General features: G+C 45.0%; 1 protein-coding gene across 1 annotated transcript in view; it reads left to right on the top strand.

Moving 5' to 3' along the window:
* Nucleotides 1–17,048, top strand: part of LRRC43 (leucine rich repeat containing 43) — an 89,886-nt gene that overhangs the window by 56,160 nt on the left and 16,678 nt on the right. The gene's annotated exons all lie outside the window — the stretch shown is intronic.

Raw genomic sequence — 17,048 nt, 5'->3', positions numbered from 1 at the left:
GTTTCAGCCGTAGGCCTCCGCCGCTGTCTCCATGTTTCTGGATCCAGGAACAGCCGCACATAGATCAGGGGACACCAGCTTCTTATCAACCAGTTCAACTTTACTTAACAACAGTCCGAGTTCAATTGATGACCAAGCACAGTACGTTCTCATGTTCACAGTCCATTCAGCGTGAACTATCCCTTCACTTACTCGCTCCTTCAGCCCCCGTGATCTTCCGTTCGCAGCATTCTCAAGACCCTCACTCGTTTCCCCATCCAGCTTCCACTTGTTGTAGGGGAATAAGGTACTCTTCCTAGTGCCTAGTTCGGGCCGTAGGCCCCCGGACGTTAAAGGAATGTTTGCTGGAAGTTGCGGACGTTTTCATACTGCTAGAACAATATGTATTTCTCGTGCCTCAAGCCCTCTGGCCTTGAACTCTCCTTTTTCTCTCACTAACACTATCTCTATCTGATCTAATCTTGAAGTGCTCCCCATTTTGTTTGACCTAACCCCCTCCCATGATGGGATGGTCCCAAATATTTAACTGTATCCTAACCTACTGCTACCCCAGCCCTCCATTGCTAGAGAAACATAACCATTCACCTACTTAACTAATATGCCCACCGCTGCATATCTTCCTTCTTAGCCTAACTTCTAAGCCCTAATCAAAACCTTGTGTCCTAAATCTAACTGTATACTTCCCCTATGCACTACACATTACTCACATTATGCATTGTTTACATAACATTACAAGAACCACATCAGTTAGTACCTACAATGCTCTATGCATTTTCACATATTACACAACTCACAAAAGTACACGAAAACCGCATGTCATAACACATTTTACAAACGTTGTCTTCAGGAGGAAAGTCTTCAGTCCCTGTCACACACTTACAACTACTTCATTATCTGTGCTCCAAAATATTCTGACCAATCACTATTGGCTAGCTGAATATACCTAGACCCCATTCTGTCCTTCAGACACTCCTGACTTCTGGCGCATTGGCCCATTACTTACTTTGCTCATTTTACTGCAGTTATATTCAGGTAAAATCCCCCTTCTGACGACAACTCTATATTCGTACACTTGGTGTCTTTTTGGTTCTTTTTTGTTTGTGCATGTCAGTTCTTTTCTCAATTCAATTTAGTTCTCATTTTTTTCTATATCATCCTTTGGCTTTTTGTCATAATTATGACATCAATATGGCACATTTATGACATCATCATGACATTAAAAATATAGCATAATAATGTTATATGACAGCATTATGACATGACACCATCCTGACATTTATCATGGCATCATTATGACAAGATCATGATATAACTGATCAAAACATTGTAAATATAGCATTATGATTTATTGTCATCAATACAGCCACATTAGATAATTACAACATTAGGATACCATGATTACATCATAAATATAGCATTATAACATAATTATGTAATAAAGTATTATGACATGATCATGAAAGCCCCAATATAGTTATGACATAAAGCATTATGACTTCATCATGACATTATGAATATAGGATATCATAATGACATAAGTAATTTATCATTCATGACCACCTCATGAGATCGTAAATACAGCATTATGAGCTCATATCTTCTCATCATTGTAACTTCTTAAATATCACATCATTATGAGATCATCATTTTGATCTCTTCAATGTAGCATTGATATCATGACATAATAACATCACCATGACATCATAAATATGAAATTATGACATCAGTAAGATATAACTAAAGCATAATCGCATCATTATGTCTTCACCACAACACCATGCTCTGAACATAGTCTAACAGGCTTGCCGTAGCTGGCAGACCCGGAGGTAGTCATGATGACCTTTGGTTGCCATGATGACGATCGTGACATTTAGAGGGTTAAACAGCCGGGGGCAGTGTGGGCACCGCTCCTGCCTGTGAGGGCTGGGGCTCGGCTATCACGTAAGCTCCAGTGCTGTGCACGATCGCCATGACGTACCTATACGTCATCGGTCGGGAACCCCTATCCAACCATGACGTATAGGTATGTCAAATGTCATGAAGGGGTTAAGGAAGACACTGTTAGAAAAAACCTAACAGGAGAGTTCTATCTTGCTGGTCACATTACCTTGTTTGCCTATTTAATCCTGCTCCGCCCTCCTGGCCTTGCTGGACTTCATTGTAATTTCTACTCTTAAGTTAGCCTGGTGCTTATTTACCTTTCTCAGTCAGTTTAGCTTGGTCTTCGGACCTTTTTGTTCTATGTTGTGTGTTTGTCTTTTACTGCTACAATTTCTGCTAGGGGGTGCCCAACTTTATCCCAGTCCCTAGTTCTTGTAGGGATCCCTCCCTTGCATCTATAGGTCTTCGTACAGACTAGCCGAGGACTCTAGCGGGTCTGATCGCAGGATCAGGTTCCCCGTTACATCGTAGGGATCTAGCTTAGTTCTATTGTAGGGACAGATCTCCTTTCTTTCCTTAGTGCTTGTAGCAGATCATAACAGTAAGTCCAGCCCAAAAATATCTCTAAGGAAAGACTTCCAGTTTCCATCATGGTGTCTGTTCAGGATTTGGCTCAACGCCTGCAGGGACTCTCTCTGGAGGTGGCCGAGCTCCAACAACACGTGAGTAGCTGTTCTGGAGCACATTTTGTGGAGCCAAAGGTACGTTTGCCTGATTTATTCTTTGGTGATCAACAGGAATTTTTTTCCTTTAAAAATGCTTGTTTATTGTATTTTCGTTTGAGACCCAGATCCTCTGGTGATAAATCACAGCGCATAGGGTTCATAATGTCACTTTTGCGCAAAGAACCTCAGGGATGGGCCTTTTCTCTCCAACCTAGTGATCCATGCTTTAGATCAGTGGATAGTTTTTTTTCTGCTTTGGGTTTGTTGTATGATGATCCTGATCGTGTCTCATCAGCTGAGACTGAATTAAGACATTTGAGGCAGGGATCAGGTAATGTGGAAAAATATTGTTCTCACTTCCGTCGGTGGTCTGCCCAGGTGGGGTGGAACGATTCAGCTTTGAAAAGTTTGTTTCTTGCGGGGCTAGGTGAAAGGGTTAAGGATTTGCTGATTGCTTATCCCACACCTGGAAACTTGCAGGAGGCTATGCAATTGGCTATACGGGTGGACGGAAGACTGCGTGCAAGGGTTAATGAAAGTAAATCCTCTGCCATGTCAGCTCCGAGTCTTGAGAGGGTCTGTACTGACATTGGAGAGCCGATGGAGATTGGGGCGATGGCACCCCGCTCTCAGGAAAAAGACCGCAGGTCTTCTGAAGGTTTGTGCTTTTATTGCGGGAAATCTGACCATTTTATTAAGAACTGTGTGCTTCGTATGAACAAAGAAAAAAAAAAGGTCAGTTACGCCCGTATTGCCTGTTTAAATTCTAAGGGGGTATTTCTTTCTGCTACTACTGCTGCTCAGGAAGAATTAATTGAGTTTCGGATATTTGTGGATTGTGGTTCTACTTTGAATGTGATTGATGGGGGATTCTTGGAAAAACTTAAATTAAAACCCAAACCTTTGTCAACCCCTATTGCTGTGGTTTCTGTCGATGGCTCCCCCTTGAAGAGTGTTACTCACAAGGTCTGTGAATTTCCCCTCACTATTAATGGTATTCACCAAGAAAATTTGGATTTGGTGGTATTAAATAATTTGCCTTCTCCAGTAATTTTGGGGTTACCCTGGTTAAAATTGCACAATCCTGTACTGGATTGGTCTACCAATGAAATTAAGTCCTGGAGTCCTAAGTGTTATGACAAGTGTTGTAACGGATGTATTGTTGCGGTGAAAAAAAGGGAATTACCTGTACCTATTCAGGATTTTTGGAGAGTTTTTTCTGAGGAGGAGTCACAAATATTGCCTCCCCATAGAGACTATGATTGTACCATTGAATTTGTCCCTGGAGCGACTCTTCCTAAAAGTCGTTTATTTAATCTTACTATTCCTGAGAGAAAGGCTTTGGAGGAATACATACAGACAAGCTTGGCCGCCGGTTACATTAGGCCTTCCAAGTCTCCTGTGGCTGTTGGATTTTTTTTTGTTAAAAAAAAGGACGGCGGTTTACGTCCTTGTCTGGATTTTCGTGAGATTAATAAAATTACTGTACGCAATCCTTACCCACTGCCATTGATTCCTGATTTGTTTAACCAGTTAGTGGGGGCCAAGTGGTTCTCTAAAATTGATCTCCGGGGGGCATACAATTTGTTGCGCATGAAGGAGGGTGATGAATGGAAGACTGCTTTTAACACTCCTGTGGGTCATTTTGAGAACCTGGTTATGCCTTTTGGTCTTACCAATGCTCCAGCATTTTTTCAGAATCTTATTAATGACATCCTTAGACCTTTGATCGGCAAAAATGTGGTTGTGTATTTGGATGACATTTTGATTTATTCGCCTGATCTGGAGTCTCATTGGCAGAGCGTGCGTGAGGTATTACAGTTATTAATTGACAATTCGCTTTTTGCTAAGCTGGAGAAATGTGAGTTTGCTGTACAGAGAATTAGTTTTATGGGCTACATTATCTCCAGCGAGGGCTTTGAGATGGACCCTGTGAAGGTTCAGGCGGTTCAGGAATGGCCTAGGCCTATTGGTTTGAAATCGATACAGAGGTTTTTGGGTTTCGCCAATTATTACAGAAAATTCATAAAAAAAATTTCTATTATTGTCAAACCACTGACCGATCTCACCAGGAAAGGTGCTAATGCGGTTCAGTGGACTACTGAGGCCATTGAAGCGTTTGTGTTTCTAAAGGAGAGGTTCAGCTCTGCCCCCATCCTTATGCAGCCTGATGTGACTAAGCCGTTTTTGGTTGAGGTTGATGCTTCTTCGGTGGGGGTCAGTGCGGTGTTGTCTCAGAAAAACAAGGATGGAGTACATCCCTGTGCTTTTTTTTCAAAAAAAATTTCTGAGACTGAACTTAATTACGATATTGGTAATCGGGAATTGCTGGCTATTAAACTCGCATTTGAACACTGGCGTCATTTCTTGGAAGGTGCTGAATTTCCCATTCAGGTTTTCACTGATCATAAAAATCTGATCTATCTTGATGCTGCCAAGCGCTTGAATGCCCGTCAGGCTAGGTGGGCACTTTTTTTCTCGCGGTTTAATTTTTCCGTTACTTACATCCCGGGTACCAAGAATGTTAAAGCTGATGATTTGTCTCGCAGCTTTTCTCCCATGGTCGGTGCTGAGGAGGAGGGGAGCATTTTACAAGAAGGTGATGTGATTGCAGCATTAGACGTTTTGGAAGATGAGATTCTTAAAGCACAGGAGAATGCCCCATCTAACACTCCCCATGGGAGGTTGTTTGTACCTAGGACCTTTAGGAGACATTTGTTTGTTGAGTGTCATGAGTCTCGGTTGGCAGGTCATCCAGGAATTTCTGAGACCAAGAGACTTGTGGGTCGCAGTTTTTGGTGGCCTGGATGGCAGAAGGAAGTCATTAAGTGGGTGCGTCAATGTACGGTGTGTGCTAGATCTAAGTCTTCACATACTCCTGCAGTGGGGTTGCTTTGCCCTCTGGAGGTTCCTAGTGCACCTTGGACACATCTGGCTATGGACTTTATTACTGACCTTCCCCTCTTTGAGGGTTTCACTGTCATCAGGGTGGTCGTGGACCGTTTTAGCAAGATGTGTCACTTGGTTCCTTTCATCAAACTGCCCTGCGCTAAGACACTCGCTAAGGCCTTTGTCAAGGAAATTGTCAGACTACATGGCGTTCCTACTGACATTGTTTCGGATAGGGGACCTCAGTTCGTGGCTCGTTTTTGGCGTGCTTTTTGTGACAGGTTGGGAGTTCATTTGTTTTCATCCGGATATCATCCTGAGTCTAATGGCCAGACAGAAAGGAAGAATCAGGATGTTGAGCAGTTCTTGCGTTGTTTTGTGGCAGACAATCAGGAGGGGTGGTCTGAGTTTCTGCCACTTGCTGAGTTTGCTCTTAACAACCATACATCCTCTTCTGCTGGTTGTTCGCCTTTTTTTTGTTGTTCTGGGAGACATCCGTCTTTTGGGTCATTCTCCAAATTGGTATCGGCTGTGCCTGATGAGGAAAGTTTTTCCGGTGACTTGGAGAGAGTTTGGACGGATGTGCGTGGTAATCTTCAGGAACAAAAAATCTAAGAGGTACTTTGATAGGAAACGGCAAGAGGTTTTGTTTGCTATTGGTGACATGGTTTGGTTGTCCTCTAAGAATCTGCGGTTGAGGATTCCTTCTAAAAAATTGGGTCCCAAGTTTGTAGGGCCCTTTAAGGTGCTTCAGGTAGTTAACCAATCTGCTGTTAGGTTGGAGGTTCCTACCTCCTGGAAGATTAATCCGGTGTTTCATGTTTCTCTGTTGAAAAGAGCTTATGTGTCGGATGGAGACGTCTCTGCCACTGTTCCTCCGGTGGTGGAGGACGGGGAATACGAAATTTCCAGCATCCTAAATTCTAGACGGTATAGAGGGAGTTTGCAGTATCTCGTCGCTTGGAAAGGTTTCGGACCCGAGGATAACTCATGGATGAGGGTGGATGATGTTTCTGCTTCCAGACTTGTCAGAGCGTTTCACAAGAGGTTTCCTGATAAGCCTGGGCCTAGGGGATCCGGAGGATCCTCATAGAAGAGGGGGTACTGTTAGAACTCTCCTGTTAGTTTTTTTCTATCTTGCTGGTCACATGACCTTGTTTGCCTATTTAATCCTGCTCTGCCCTCCTTGCCTTGCTGGACTTCATTGTAATTTCTACTCTTAAGTTAGCCTGGTGCTTAGTTACCTTTCTCAGTCAGTTTAGCTTGGTCTTCGGACCTTTTTGTTCTATGTTGTGTGTTTGTCTTTTACTGCTACAATTTCTGCTAGGAGGTGCCCAACTTTATCCCAGTCCCTAGTTCTTGTAGTGATCCCTCCCTTGCATCTATAGGTCTTCGTACAGACTAGCCGAGGACTCTAGCGGGTCTGATCGCAGGATCAGGTTCCCCGTTACATCGTAGGGATCTAGCTTAGTTCTATTGTAGGGACAGATCTCCTTTCTTTCCTTAGTGCTTGTAGCAGATCATAACAAACACTACAATACACAAGTGGCTCTCTGTCAAGTAAACAGGTAAACAGTTGTCGGCCCCTGTGACATCACAATAAAGTGTGATAATCTACTGTGACATTACAAGTGACTTTCAGAGGGATGACACTGAGGCATCACATGGTGTCAGCCAGGTAAACGGCTGTGAAATCCTGACTAGTTTGTCAGATAAACTGCCTCATCACATAAGACCATTCAGTCAGCTGACAGCTGTGACATCACAAGTGGGTTTCCATCCAGTAACTATTGTGACATCACAACTTTCTTTTGTCAGGAAAATTGTTGTCATTTCGACTGTGTTTTTGTCAAGTGAGATCATAACTAGTTTCTTTTAGTTAAAGTGGTTGTCCTGTCTTGAAGGGGTATTCCCATCACCAAGATCCTATCTCTATACGTAGTAGGTATAATAATAATAACTCCAATTAGAAATGTAGAATAGTTCTCCTGATAACCTATGTCGCTTACCCCATGTGCAGGCATTGCAGTAGCTTGAGTATTCATGGTTACGACCATTCATATAGCGACAGATAGTTGCTAGTGGTCGTAACCATGGATATCTTAGCTACTGCAATGCCTGCACATGGGGTAACCAACATAGCGAATCAGAAGAACTATACTACATTTCATACTCCCGGCCACAATCCGACTAGATTGTTTCCGACCTTGCTCAATGCACTTGCATTGAGCGAGGTGCCCATATAATTGGAAGGTGGCTGGGAGTATGCATATTGCGTGCGATTTGAGGATTTACAAGTCTGCAGTCACATAGAGTAACTGCAGACTTGTAGCTTAAGACTGTACAACCCCTTTTAGCTCGGGGTGGACAAACTACAAACAGTATATTGTCCACTGGAAATCAAGGAGCCCACACAAAATACTGTTCTTGCACAGAAGCCCACTGTTGCCGGAGTCTGACCCTCATAGATATTGTTTGTTTTCTGCCACCAAATTCTACACCTTAGTAGTCTGTGCTGGAATGATAATGTAAAACTTTGTTCACGGATTCAGGATTTCGGCAAGAATCAGATACAGACTTTCAGGATTTTTATTGTGGATGTGCCAGTAGATCAGCACCAGTCTTGGCCCCACTGTCATTCAATTAGGGCCACATGTGACTTTACCTTGAAGAATCTGCGCGAATCCTAAGCATGCTGCAGAGTTTAACATCCATAGCGTGGCCATTCTACCTTGCTGATTTTTTCGGCCTGCATGTACATAAGGTATAAAACCCCCTATTTACTTGCATTAGATGCAAAATATTAGAGAATTTGATGAGGCGTTGGATGCAGAATCCATGTTTGATCCTCCTCAAATCCTAAATGTGTGAACATGGCCTAATTATATTTGCATGTTATATTACAATTTGAACACAATGGGCAGATTTACGAAAACTGTCTAATTTTTTTTACAGTGTAGACCTTAGATGGTCTTAAAATGTTTTAATCTTTCCAAAGGGGTTCTTCCAGATTAATACATTTGGTGCATTAGACTGTCTTGCCTAATTTTATGTTTATTAAATGGTTTACTTTGTGCCAGAATTTCGCCACAATTTTTGCACATGTTGCATCTCAAACCATGCCACTTTCCTGCTAAGCCATAACTCCCATTCAGAGCAATTCAGAACATGTCTAAAATAATAATTAATAAACAAATGCATACTGTGAACCACATTTATTATTTGTGTTTTTTTGCATAATAAAAGGAGTTGTCCACTACTCCTATAAATGTCTGTTCTGTTCCTGATCTAAGGATCTCGGCTCTTAGTTGAGATGAATCTGTGCTGCACTTTATGTACATGCTCAGTAGTGAGGCAGGGCTGTGGAGTTGGACTTGGGAGTCATATAAATTGAGGAGTCGGAGCTTTGGCTTACCAACTCCACAGCCCTGGGTGCAATCATTTTTTTTTTTCACAAATAGCACTCGTACCCAGGGGTGGATTAAGAGTAGCCAGGGCCCCAGGCAGTTTAGAAGGCTTGGGCCCCCCCAGATACCGGATGTATCACGTGACATGTCACATGATCCCATTTGATAGATCATGTGATAGGTCATGTTAGTAACACACGCAAATTTTTCTCTTATGTACAGTGTGGCACCCCAGGGGGTCTGGTTGCCACAGTGGTAGAAATACCATGTCTGAGAGCGAGCATGGGTTTTCCTGGTCAGGAGCACTATTGCATGCAACGCCTCCTGCCCCAGTCCAGGGAGGGGAGGAACCTGCCCTGTATAAACTGGATCTGGGGCGGGGTAAGCAGAGGAGAGTCGAGTAGTTCCAGAGGAAGGGACAGAGGAGCAGCAAGGAGCTCTGTAGGAGACAGGAGCTGAAGACCAGGGGCTGGAGCTAGCAGAGCTCGTCCTGGCCGAAGACGCAGAGAACCGGACACCGGAGTCCGAGGCTGTGAGGATATCCACATCCAGCAGCAGAAACCACCTGGCAGGGGATTTCAGGTCCTCTGGCCATAGAAAGCCCGGAGGCTCAGTCACACGCAAGGGACCGACACCGCCATCGAGGAGCGGAAGGTACCAAAGGCCCCAAGTCACCAGCCATACGGGTGAGCACCACACAGTACACTCAGGGACGTGGGCTACTACACGACTACAGCAGGGTAGCCAGGAAGAGTGCAGTCAGACGGGAAGGCCTACACCTCCACCTGGCCAGGGGGACTCTTGTTTGCTCACAGACTGACCAGGCCTCTAATGTTAGCCAGTACTCCCGGCAGGGCCTTCTTCATTACCAACAGTAAAGACCCTGAACTGCACTGCATGGACTCTGAGTCATTTCTGCTGCTCCAATGCACCACAACCCTCACCATCTACACACACTGCCCTGAGGCTATACTCCTCCCGTGGGGAGTTATACTAACCTCTGCTGCGCACCCAACATCAGCCTCAGCGGTCTGCCCCGCAGCGGCGGTTCTCAGTGACCGCAATCCACGGGTGGCGTAGTCGGACATTTAAACATTAAAAACCAAATAAACAGATCCGCCACTGATTTGACCACCCTGAGCCACGGGACCGGGTCGCCGCCACCGAGACTACAACCCCTAGAATTACACAGAGACCCGGCTCTGGGTATTCCCCCACACACGGCCCAGGGGGCGCGTCAATAGCGCCATACATAACAGAACAGGGGTGAGAAACCATGACTGTTCTGGAGGCCGAACCAACAGGCTGAAATTAATTCTGCTCAATATTACCATAGTATCTATAATATACTTAGCTTGTAATGTCTTCACATCCTGTTCCGTCCAGATGTGTCCGGATCCCAGAATTCCAAGCGGCGGAAGTTCGTCGACCATATTGAGTGATGGGTGTCTCAATATGGAAACCGCTGGTGGTACCAGCCTCTTGCGCGGTACCACCAGCGGAACACCATCGCACCACACCCCCCCCCCCCACACACACACACACTGTATACGCCGTACGCACACACAAACACACACACTGTATACGCGATACGCACCACACGCACACACACACACACTGTATATGCCGTACGAAGCCTCTTACATGGTACCACCAGCGGAATACCGTCAAGAACACGCCGCCGGGATCAGCCGAATGATTCACTGACCGCCGCCATCTTGGTACAGAAGGAGCGCATGCGCAGTTTTAATGTGCCCGCCGCTATCTGCCTGCACAAAGATGGCGGCGGTCTGATTTACTGCGCGGGGAGACAGCTCAAACGAAAGAACACATGAGGGAAGAAGACAGCACAGGGGTGGAGAGAGCAGACAAGGGGGAGAGCACATGGGGTACACAGGTAACAGTAACATACATAGTTTTAAGGTTGAAGGAAGACTAAGTCCATCTAGTTAAACCCATAGCCTAACATGTTGATCCAGAGGAAGACAAAAAAAAAACATGTGGCAAACACTAAGCTCCACATTGGGGAAAAAAATTCCTTCCCGTCTCCATACGACAATCAGACTAGTTCCCTGGATCAACACCCTATCAAGGAATCTAGTATATATAACCTGTAATATTATACTTTTCAAGAAGGGCATCCATGCCCTTCTTAAATGTTAGAAGTGAATCACTCATTAGACCATCATGCGGCAGAGAGTTCCATAGTCTCACTGCTCTTACAGTAAAGAATCCCCGTCTGTGATTATGATTAAACCTTCTTTCCTCCAGACGTAGAAGATGCCCCCTTGTCCCTGTCTCTGTCCTCAGAGTAAAAAGATCAGTAGAAAGGTCTTTGTACTGTCCCCTCATATACTTGTACATAGTAATAATATCACCCCTAAGCCTTCTTTTTTCCACAGTAAATAACCCCAAGTGTAATAACCTGTCTTGGTATTGCAGACCCCCCAGTCCTCTAATAACCTTCCATATGCACAACATCCACTGCATTTCCTTGTTCCAGTCCAGAACTTGCCTCCTCATAAAAACTGATCAGATTAGTTTGACAGGAACGGTCCCTCGTAAACCCATGTTGATATTGGGTCATGAGGTTATTCTTCTTCAGATACTCTAGTATAGCATTTTCTTAGGAAACCCTCCAGGATTTTACCCACAGCAGAGGTTAAGCTTACTGGCCTATGATTTCCAAGTTCAGTTTTTGTCCCCTTTTTGAATATTGGCACCATATTTGCTATACGCCAGTCGTGTGGTACAGACCCTGTTATTATGGAATCTTTAAAGATTAAAAATAATGGTCCATCTATGACGTTACTTAATTCCTGCAGTACTCGCGGGTGTATCCCATCCGGGCCCGGGGATTTGTCAACTTTAGTGATTTTTAGACGCCGCCGTACTTCCTGCTGGGTTAAGCAAGTGACATTTAATGGAGAATTTTTGTTATCACTAATCATGTTTTCTGTCATGCGATTTTCTTGTGTAAATACGGTTGAAAAAAAATCATTTAGCATATTGGCTTTTTCCTCATCCTCATCCACGATTTCACCTAGACTATTTTTAAGGGGGCCAACACTATCATTTTTCAGTTTTTTACTATTTATGTAGTTAAAGAATATTTTGGGGTTATTTTTACTTTCTCTGGCAATGATTCTCTCTGCCTCAATCTTTGCTGCCTTGATTTGGTTTTTACATAATTTATTTAATTTTCTATATTTATTTAATGCCTCATCACTACCTACTTGCTTTAGTTCTCTAAATGCTTTCTTTTTGTCACTTATTGCGCCCCTTACAGCTCTATTTAGCCATAGTGGTTTCCTCCTATTTCTAGCATGTTTATTCCCAAAGGGTATATATTGTGCACAGGTCCTATTCAGGATGTTAATAAATGTCTCCCATTTGCTTTGGGTAGCTTTATGTCTCAGGATATCGTCCCAGTTTATTGCACTAAGATCATCTCTCAACCGTTGGAAATTTGCCTTCCTGAAGTTTAGTGTCCTTGTAACCCCTCTACTACACATCTTATTAAAGGATACATGAAAACGTATTATTTTGTGATCACTATTACCCAAGTGACCCCCAACTCGTATATTTGATATACGGTCTGGCCTATTGGTTAATATTAGGTCTAGCAGTGCCCCCCTTCTTGTTGGGTCCTGAACCAGTTGTGAAAGGTAATTGTCTCTCATAGTTGTCAAAAACCTATTACCTTTGCTTGAACTACATGTTTCTGTCCCCCAATGTATTTTAGGGTAGTTGAAGTCTCCCATAATAATGACTTCTCCTTGAGTCGCTGCTTCATCTGTTTGCTTTACGAGGATATTCTCCGCTACTTCCATTATTTTTGGAGACTTATAACAAATCCCTATCAGTAATTTATTATTTTTTCCCCCTCCCCTTATCTCCACCCACAGGGACTCTACATTTTCATTAGATTCACATATATCCTCCCGCAAGACGGGTTTTAATGATGATTTTACATATAAACACCCCCCCCTCGCTTGTTTGTATGGTCATTTCTGAACAGACTATAGCCCTGTAAATTAACTGCCCAGTCATGGCTCTCGTCCAGCCACGTCTCAGATATCCCTACCATGTCATAAATATTTTCCAACAAAATTAATTCTAATTCCTCCATTTTGTTGGTGAGGCTTCTGGCATTAGTGTACATGCATTTTATGTATCTCTCTGTACCTCTATTCCTTCTTACTTTATTGACTGTTCTTACCCCACCCCCAATTTCTTTACTTGTGCCCAGGTCACTATCTGCACTATCTTTCCCACCTATAAAATGAATACCCTCCCCCCCAATCCCTAGTTTAAACACTCCTCCAACCTTCTAGCCATTTTCTCCCCCAGCACAGCTGCACCCTCCCCATTGAGGTGCAGCCGGTCCCTAGCGTAGAGTCTGTAGCCAACTGAGAAGTCGCCCCAGTTCTCCAGGAACCCAAATCCCTCTTCCTACACCAGTTCTTGAGCCACTTATTTATCTCCCTAATCTCCCGTTGCCTCTCTGGCGTGGCACGTGGTACCGGTAGTATTTCAGAGAATACCACCTTGGAGGTCCTTGCTTTCAGCTTGCAGCCTAATTCCCTGAAATCATCTTTAAGGACCTTCCACCTACCTCTAACTTTGTCATTTTTGCCAATGTGCACCATGACCGCTGGGTCCTCACCAGCCCCTCCCAGTAATCTGTCAACCCGATCAGCGATGTGCCGGACTCGAGCGCCAGGTAGGCAGCACACTGTTCGACGATCCCTGTCTTTGTGACAGATTGCCCTATCGGTTCCCCTAATAATTGAGTCCCTCACTACCAGCACCTGCCTGGCCTGCCCTGCTCTCCTATTTCCCTCTTTACTGGAGCTGACGCTCCTCCGGCTTTCAGGGGACATGCCTTGCTGCAGTAGTGCTACCCCTGTACCGTCACTCCCCTCATCTGCCAACTTTGCAAACTTATTGGGGTGTGCCAGATCAGGACTAGCCTCCCTGGCACTCTTCCCTGTACCCCACCTTCTAACTGTCACCCAACTAGCGACCTCACTGTCCTGCAGCTCCCGACTACCACCCTCCGCCACATCTACCCCAGTGAGCTGCCGCTCAGTGAGCAGCAGACTCCTTTCCATATTGTCAATGGATCTCAGTGTTGCCAGCTGCTCATTTAGATCCAGTACTGGGGCTTCCAAACGCACAACGTGCACACATCTCGCGCAGCAGTAAGCAACCCCGACCGGCTGTTCAAGGAATGCATACATGTGGCAAGATGTACACCGGATAGCATTGTCAATAATGGAGCTCATTTCCTAATGGGGATTGCAATAGGCAGAATGTTAAGTAAAAAGAAAAGTAAAGAATTAATAAAATACAGACAGCAATTCAGTCCAAAGTCCTCCCTTCCAAACTCCCTGAATCCAAAGTCACTGAAAAACAAGTGACACACTTACTTTCGCTCGCACTTATGCTCCGGTCACACTCAGCTCGTTCACACTCGCAAACTAAGAGATTTAAAGAGGTTTTTTTGTGTTTTTTTCCCCCTCTTTTCCAGCAATGCACCCTACAGCTCAATGCACTTCCAAAGGACTGGATGCCCAACCAGCTTCCCCTTATAAACCCTTAATTATGACCCCTCCCCCTTAATTAACCCCTTGTGAGTATGGCTACACCTCAGGATTTTAGTGCAATGTAGTTAACCCTTAAATACACAGGTAGTAAACTAAGAAACTGTAAAACTGTAGTGAGAAAATAGGTTTTAAAAAGCCCAATAAAACTAAACAGGTAGAAAAGCACTCAGCAGGTCACGATGCAGCAACTCGCCGCAATTCACACAGGTATTTTCTGCAGGATTCCCAAATACCTCTTCACTGAAAAACAAGTGACACACTTACTTTCGCTCGCACTTATGCTCCGGTCACACTCAGCTCGTTCACACTCGCAAACTAAGAGATTTAAAGAGTTTTTTTTTTCCCCTTTTCCAGCAATGCACCCTACAGCTCAATGCACTTCCAAAAGCTAGGTCAAAGAAGAGATCACATGAGAGGAGAATACAGCAGATGGGGGAGAGAGAAAGCGCACAGGGGAGAGAGACAGAGCACAGGGGGGAGACAGCTCAAATGGGACAGCACATGAGTGGAGAACACAGCACATGGGGTAGACAGGTCAAAGTAGAGAGCACAGACGGGAGAAGTCAGCACATGGTGGAAAGAGAGAGTGGATAAGTGGGTGAGAACATGGGGGGGAGAGATTCTCAACGCTGCAAAGCGTGCCCCCATCGTGACATTACCGCCCTCCCGATGCGATAGCATCGGACCTCCATCTAGTAAAAAAGAATTATTATTCATAATTGTATGACTTAATATTGAGCAGAATTAAGTATCCTGACATCCCCCTATTTACAATATGAGCCCCCTTAATCAACAACCAAAGTGATCAACCTATGGGGCCCTTATACATGTAAGCCCTAACAAAAAAAAAGCTTGAAAAATTCTCTTTTTATTTAGTTTAAAACCCCCAAAACATACAGACATAAATACAAAAATAGCACAGAAAAACAGTGATATAAAAAAGAGCAGAAATGCGGGGAGTTGGGGACTAGTTTTGCCCTTCACAATTCCCTTCTTGACAGCGGAGGTTGGCACCCTAAGTTTACATGGTATGGCGCCCCCGCTCCTCGTCGACTGCCCCTCTGTAGCCCGACCACTACTCTAACTGACTAGGCATTCTCAATAGGTGATAATAGATAATATTTAATAAACATTTATAAAATATAGATACTAGTAACCCTTCAGATCATAAATGGCCAGTTAAGTGGCAGTGTAATTAAGTCACAAAACATCCATGTACCTCACAGACACTTGAGGTATTTATATAGCCCCTACATACAGTATGAGCCCCCACACAGCCCCATACATACTGTTTGAGCCTCTACAAAGCTCCCTATGTACAGTATGAGTTCCCACAAAGCTACCTAGATTCAGTATGAGAACTCATTTAGCTACCTATATACAGTATAAGCCCCACATAGCTCCCTGCACAGCCCCAGCATGCATCCCCATACAAGTAACATCACCCCCTTCGCCACACAGGCACTCAGCATGCAGCCCTACATGAGTGACATTATCCCCTTCACTATGCAGCCCCATGTGAGTAGCATCACTCCATTCACAACACATCCCGCAGCCACCTTGCATGTAGCCTCACAAGAGTGACTACCCATTTTCCCTTGCAGCCATCCAGCATCAACCACCGTTCCCCGCACAGCCCCACATCACTCCCACTCCACAGCCCCTTTCTCTACAATGCCCTTCATCATCATCCCCCCTCCTCACAGCCCCCATCATCATCATCTTCACCCCCCTCCTCACAGCCCCCATCATCATCATCTTCATCCCCCTCCTCACAGCCCCCATCATCATCATCTTCATCCCCCTCCTCACAGCCCCCATCATCATCATCCCCCCTCCTCACAGCCCCCATCATCATCATCCCCCCTCCTCACAGCCCCCATCATCATCATCCCCCTCCTCACAGCCCCCATCATCATCATCCACCCTCCTCACAGCCCCATCATCATCATCATCCCCCCTCCTCACAGCCCCCATCATCATCATCATCCCCCCTCCTCACAGCCCCATCATCATCATCCCCCCTGATCACAGCCCCCATCATCATCATCCCTCCTTCTCACAGCCCCCATCATCATCATCATCCCCCCTCTTCACAGCCCCCATCATCATCATTCCCCCTCCTCACAGCCCCCATCATCAGCATTCCCCCTCCTCACAGCCCCCATCATCACTCCCCCTCCTCACAGCCCCCATCATCATCATCTCCGCTATCCACACAGACCCTCATCATCCCCCTCTTCTCTATACAGCCCATCATCACCTTCCCCATGCAGCCTCACGCATATAACATAAACCCTTTTCCTGTGAAAGCCCCCCCCCATAAGCAGCCTTAATCAATTAGAAGTGGCCATTTCCCTATACAACCCTTCATCATGCAGCCCCCATACAATACCATCATCCACACTTCTTTGCACCCAAAATTCATCCTCAGCCCACTCACACTGAGCCCAGTGTCCTCATTCCCACCTGCACACAGCTCCATCATGCAGCCTCTCTGTCCGCCTCAGCAGCCATAGCTCCAGCTCCATGCT

This window comes from Phyllobates terribilis, unplaced genomic scaffold (assembly GCF_046119375.1).
Source record: "Phyllobates terribilis strain yellow unplaced genomic scaffold, ASM4611937v1 Scaffold_1__5_contigs__length_1240528914, whole genome shotgun sequence".
Classification (NCBI taxonomy): domain Eukaryota; kingdom Metazoa; phylum Chordata; class Amphibia; order Anura; family Dendrobatidae; genus Phyllobates; species Phyllobates terribilis.
The sequence above is the reverse complement of the archived record's forward strand: the minus strand, read 5'-3'. Positions and strand labels throughout refer to the sequence as shown.